The sequence below is a fragment of the Malus sylvestris genome, chromosome 7, assembly GCF_916048215.2.
Source record: "Malus sylvestris chromosome 7, drMalSylv7.2, whole genome shotgun sequence".
NCBI lineage: Eukaryota > Viridiplantae > Streptophyta > Magnoliopsida > Rosales > Rosaceae > Malus > Malus sylvestris.
Genome location: NC_062266.1, coordinates 15,076,853 through 15,082,707, shown reverse-complemented (window position 1 = coordinate 15,082,707; position 5,855 = coordinate 15,076,853). Strand labels below are relative to the sequence as shown.

General features: G+C 35.1%; 1 long non-coding RNA gene across 2 annotated transcripts; it reads right to left on the bottom strand.

Moving 5' to 3' along the window:
- Positions 1 to 3,687: 3,687 nt before the first annotated feature.
- LOC126628813 (uncharacterized) lies at positions 3,688 to 5,025 on the bottom strand. Of its 2 annotated transcripts, none has more exons than XR_007625606.1 (2): positions 4,850 to 5,025; positions 3,688 to 3,993 (listed from the first exon to the last, which is right to left on the bottom strand). It is a non-coding gene; the product is annotated as an uncharacterized LOC126628813 (long non-coding RNA). The 2 variants fall into 2 exon arrangements; XR_007625605.1 differs by lacking the exon at positions 4,850 to 5,025 and adding an exon at positions 4,201 to 4,428.
- Positions 5,026 to 5,855: the final 830 nt, after the last annotated feature.

Here is a 5,855-nt window from a genome sequence, read left to right as displayed (position 1 = left end):
GGAGAGGAGAACTGAGGATTTCATAGCCAAAGTCACAAGGAAATGGAGAGAGGAGTTGCTTTATGATCATATGTTTATGGCTTCGATAGAGTCACAATCATCCAGCTCTAGCTAGCTCTAATATTTCTTCAATGCTAGTTCAATGTGAAAAACTTCAACTTATATTCTCATCAGGAAAAAAATTTAAAAAAAAAAAAAGAAAAAACCTAAAATCGTTTTTGTTGTTAGGTTTTCTCATCTTTTGTTTTTCTAACCCCTTCAATTTTTTTTTTTTTTTTTTTTTTTTTTTTGTGCTTTAGATGTTGAAGTAATTGTGGGGTTCAATAAGTCTCTTGATAGTTCTGTTTTCTGAACGACACTGTTGGGATTCAGTTGGTGATGTAATATATGATATGATTATATGAATGATGTAAACATAGTTGCTGTGTAATATTATAATAAGAGGTATTCATCAATTCCCCCCCCCTTGAACTTGTGACCATTGGCCAATTTCCCCCCTCAACTTTAATTTTGGCCAATTTCCCCCCTCAACTCTCATAATTAGTCAATTTCCCCCCTCAACTTTAATTTGGCCAATTTCCCCCCTCAACTCTCATAATTAGTCAATTTGCACCCTACTGTTAATTTTTTTTAATTTTCCATCTATTCTTTTTTTTTTTTCTTCCAATCTTTCTAATAACTTCCAACAAAGTACTAAAATTAACATAAACTCACCTGCATAATATAGGGTAAAATGTACAAAAACATAATACAATTAGTATGTGATATGGGTTGATTATAAGAAAAAGTTATGAATCGGGTTTAAAGCATGTAGAAGAAGAAATAATAATCCTAAACTCATGGATCAGACCTATTTCAATAAAATGGGTTATTCTTAATAAGGAGTCGAACATTATGAATTGACTAGCCATTTTTGCACTAAAGCTCGATTCTCCGCAATTTACTTGAACTTAGCTTTCACTTTTATAAAGAAAATTGTATTCACATACAAAAATGTACACATCAATCCTTTTCATTATCAATTTTGTATAGTAAAAAATCAAATAAAATTACTCCATACTGATTTATTATGACTAATAATACTATCTATGATAAATTGTAAAATTCTAAATTTTAATCTATTTGTAATAGGATAAAGACATAGGAAAATGATTAACATACATCTTATTTAGTTTCTTACACACACTTGTTTAATTATGATCAAATTAAAAAATTAACAGTAGGGTGCAAATTGACTAATTATGAGAGTTGAGGGGGGAAATTGGCCAAATTAAAGTTGAGGGGGGAAATTGACTAATTATGAGAGTTGAGGGGGGAAATTGGCCAAAATTAAAGTTGAGGGGGGAAATTGACTAATTATGAGAGTTGAGGGGGGAAATTGGCCAAAATTAAAGTTGAGGGGGGAAATTGGCCAATAGTCACAAGTTCAAGGGGGAAATTGATGAATACCTCTTATAATAATGTTGAAGAATAACAATTGTTGGACTATTTCTTGGAATTCAAGTTTTCATTTTGGAATATAATTATGAAATAATTAATTTTGGACTATTTCTTGGAATTCAAGTTTTCATTTTGGAATATAATTATGAAATAATTAATTAAGTCGTCAGATCATCTAGGTGTGAGCGGATACTTATGAACTTAGCATCAGTTATAATTATGGAACAAAGAAACCGAATACAATTTAAATATTTCCCACTGAGAATATCTACCCAAAAGTCCTAGGAAAAGGCATTTACTTTTATTTCTAATTATCTTATTAAAACTTTAATCAAGGAAACAAACCTTTGAAGTCTTGAAGTAATCAGAATTATTAAGGATATGCTATGGCACCTTATTAGAGTTCATGTAGGAAGATATGTAGCATGCAGGAAATGCCATTTTCTCTCAAATTCTATATGATTATCCTAAAGTAAACAAAGACCTACTTTACTGATTCTTTGCATATATGGTTATTCAAAATCCAATTACAATGTATTCGCCTAGTTGTTCAAATCCATTCAGTCTAGTTGTTGTGGGAAATCTGTCTAGTTGTCCATCTAGTATACAATTCTAGCATTTGGTGGTTTTGGTTCTAAATTTTAAAAGGGTTGTAATTTTGTACAATTCAAAAGGAATTCATTTTTTATTGATATTTTCTTGTCACTAATTTACCACATGACCGTTGATCGAACAAATAATGAGCGGAGCCATTGAGACCAAATCCTGATTGCGATAAAACTTATATTGTGTGTTTCCACTGTTTTGTACAAACCAAACCACATAATCAATGAGATGTCAATAAATACAAGTATCTCTGCATTCGCGTTACTTTGAGCCTGATAAAGTCCAATATATTGGGCTGAAATTACATGCCTGTCTTGGTCAAAACACCATTTGTTGCCCTTAAATGTAGCAACTTAGCAAAGACGTGTTGAAATGTCTCACATCGGTTGTATTTTTGAGAAAATAAGAGTTTAAGTATCCTAATTTCACTCCAACTAACACCGAGGCCTTTTGTGATAAAACTTCACACCTGTCGAACTGTGCAAGTGGTAATTAACAAGTTGGGGACAATATCGGTATTGTAGGAAGTGGGTCTTTGGCCCGTCTCTCTGATAATTCCATATAGTATCAAAGCCAGGGAGCGGGACCGTACTACTACATGATGGGTGGGTCTCTTTGGCCCCCTTGGCCCCGCATGTAGGTTGAGTCCCTTTGGCTCCACGTGATTGTTGATGTGTGGATCTCCCACATGTGACCAACTAATTGGGACGTATTGAAATTTCCCACATTGATCATATTTATGAGAAAAGAAGAGTTTAAGTAACTAACCTCACTTCACCTAACACCAAAGCTTTTTGTTATAAAACTCCATACCTATTGAACTATGCAGAAGATAATTAACAAGTACAAGTTTGTTGGAAGTGACGTACTAAGAGAGGCTTGCTTACCCAACAAAGTCCTCCCACAAACACAATACAATATTGATGAAACTTAATAACCACCAGACAATTCATGGTTCAATTAGTTGGCAACTACAGAGGGATAATTATGATCTCAATTAAGGTTTATTAGAAAGTAATTAACTATAAGAAAGTAACTAATCAAAGAAACTCTCTTCCCTATGGGAGATTATAGTGTACTACCGAAAACAGTTCTTATTATATCTCTCATCACGTGACAATGATCTATTATCCGGGACACTTAAGAATCTCCAATTCCCTAGGGATTGAAAAAGTATTATGCTGTGGATTTTGAATACCCGTGAGAAAGCTAAACAAAATAGTTTTTTCTGCATTTTGTAACACTGGGACAAAGTCTTGTTATCAACGCGCGGAAATTCTTCCGTGTGGTTGCCGTGTCCGGCAGCAGGGACTGACCTGTTCAGATTAGGCACAGGGTCTTCTGCAATCCCAGAGCCAAACGCATGCAGATGCGGACGCGGATAAGTTAAGTCTCCTTAGCATTTCTCGTTAGTCTAATGCTAAAATAAACAGTAATTCGCTCAAGTCAACTGAGGAATTCCTTGCCCACCCAATCACACTAGGGGTGGGTTCGGTTTCCTTCGGTTCGGTTTTTGACTGAAACCGGAAACCAAACCGAAATTACTGTTTAGTTCGGTTCGGTTTGGTTTTTCTTTGATTTTTTTTCGGTTCGGTTTTTTTCGGTTTCGGTTTTTTCGGTTCGGTTTCAGTCCGGTTCGGCTTTTTCCTCTTTTTTTTATTTTTTATTTATATATATATATATTTGGTTGGTAAACTAGCCCCCAAACAGCCCAAAAGATCCAACAAACTGTAAAGGCCCAATACATACAATACAACAAAAAATAAAAACCTAAGCTTTCACTGCAGCACCCGCCGCCGAGAATCCAAAACCCTCGCCACCAACCAACCGACGCCTCACCGATTGCAACATCCAAACATGAGCACCTGTTTGAACACAGCCAAACAGACGAGCAACCAACATAGGGCTCCACAAAGACAAATCCAAGAACAACATCGGTCAATTTTCCTTCAAAAATTCACAAACCATCAATCCAAACAAATATCAGCAACTTCAAAAATTCACAACCAAAAATCCAAACAAACATCAGCAACATTTTTTTAGATGATCAAAAAACACAAAAACAAAAAGAAAGATTGATTAAACAATTATAAGAAAATCCAAACAATTATATCAAACAAACATCAGCATAATTCATTGGGTTTTGCAACTTACTTTCTTTTCGCCATTTTTGATCTCACATATTTTGTATCTTTTTTTATCCCAAGAAAAATCATATTTTTCACGAGGAAACCACCGAGAAAGGGATTAGATTTTGGGTTTTGCAACTTTCAATCAGCAGTGAGTTTTGGGTTTTGTATGATCCCTTGAATCTGCCCTGTTATGGGTGTTGAATGAGATCCAGGCGGAATGTGGTAAGAAAAAAGTTGTCTTCTTTTGGGCCCTCTGATCTTGAATATTTACCAGGAAGGATAAAGGCCAGAAGGGTTGGAGGAAAGTTGCGTTTTTGGTACAACTCACAAGAGTGTACAGAGAGTTGGTAATTTGCAGCAAAAAGGAAGGAAAGATTGTTCCTTTTTTGGTGCATTTTCTGGGTTTTTCTCTTTTGGTGGGTGGAAAATGAGATTGCAAGTTGAAGAGTAAAACTAGCAACAAAGAGGTACTTGGAAGTTGGAATGGACTGAGAAGCAATGAGTTGGCTATTCTCAAGTTTACTTGGTATTTGCAACAAAGAGGTACTTGGTATTTGCAGGGGGTAACAATTCCAATTTTCGAACCCAATCATTCAATCACAAAATAAACAGATCTACAAGATTGGGAAAAAAATCGATGAAATTGATACAGCTAGAGCAACTTTACGAACCTGAACTTCTTGAATCAGGCATCGCAGCGGTGGGAGAGAGAGAGGTTGAGAAGTCAGAGAAGATGAAATGGGAATAAATGGGTGGACGGCTAGGGTTTGTGTTTAGATATGTTATAAATATAAGGAATTAAAGATCCAGAATCAATATAAATATTTTACTAATACAATTATAGCAAACAAAGCTTGCTGTCAAGTTGGCTGAAGCAAATACTCCTCAACCAGGAGGGAAGGGGTTCGAAACCTCTAACCTCTAGGTTTTGAGTATTTGTGTATGATTTATATATAAATCGGTTCGGTCCGGTCCGGTCCGATTTCTAGACCACCGAAACCGAACCAACCTATTTCGGTTCGATTCACCTAGTTCGGTTCGGTTTTTTTTTTTGGTTCGGCGTTCGGCTCGGTTTTTTTCGGTTTTCGGTTTTTTAAACCCACCCCTAAATCACACATCTTGTTTTTCTCTTTTCTCCAAACAAACTTATTGAATTCTTATTGTATTAAATGGGATTAAGTACGAATAACCACTAATTTTTTATGAGTGATTTCAAAGTCTAAACCTTTGTAAACATATTCTTAATCAACGATATTATCTATACTAAAAGGAGAGGAAGTGGGTTTAGCCTTATAATGGACTAGCAATAATGCGATTCAAATTCACCTTTGACGAGAATGGAAAGAAGACCTTTCACTTACAAATGAAGAGGAATACCCTTAGACCGTAGTACTAAGTGACAACCTTTGTAAACATTTTTAAAAAAAAACTACCTAACGTTGCTTCCCCAATTGAAGTTGTTTACCCAATTGAAGTTGTTTTCTTAATTGGAGTTGGTTTCTCAATTGGAGAAAAATACATAACTAGATTCCAATTAGGATTAGTATTCCTTATTGAAGAAGACCTTTATTATGTCTATACGTATAAATGGGCTATTGCACTAGTTTTGAAGTGGAGCAAAACAATTCAGTTGTATACTACTCAAAGACTTAGAGTGAGAGAATATTGTAAGGGCAA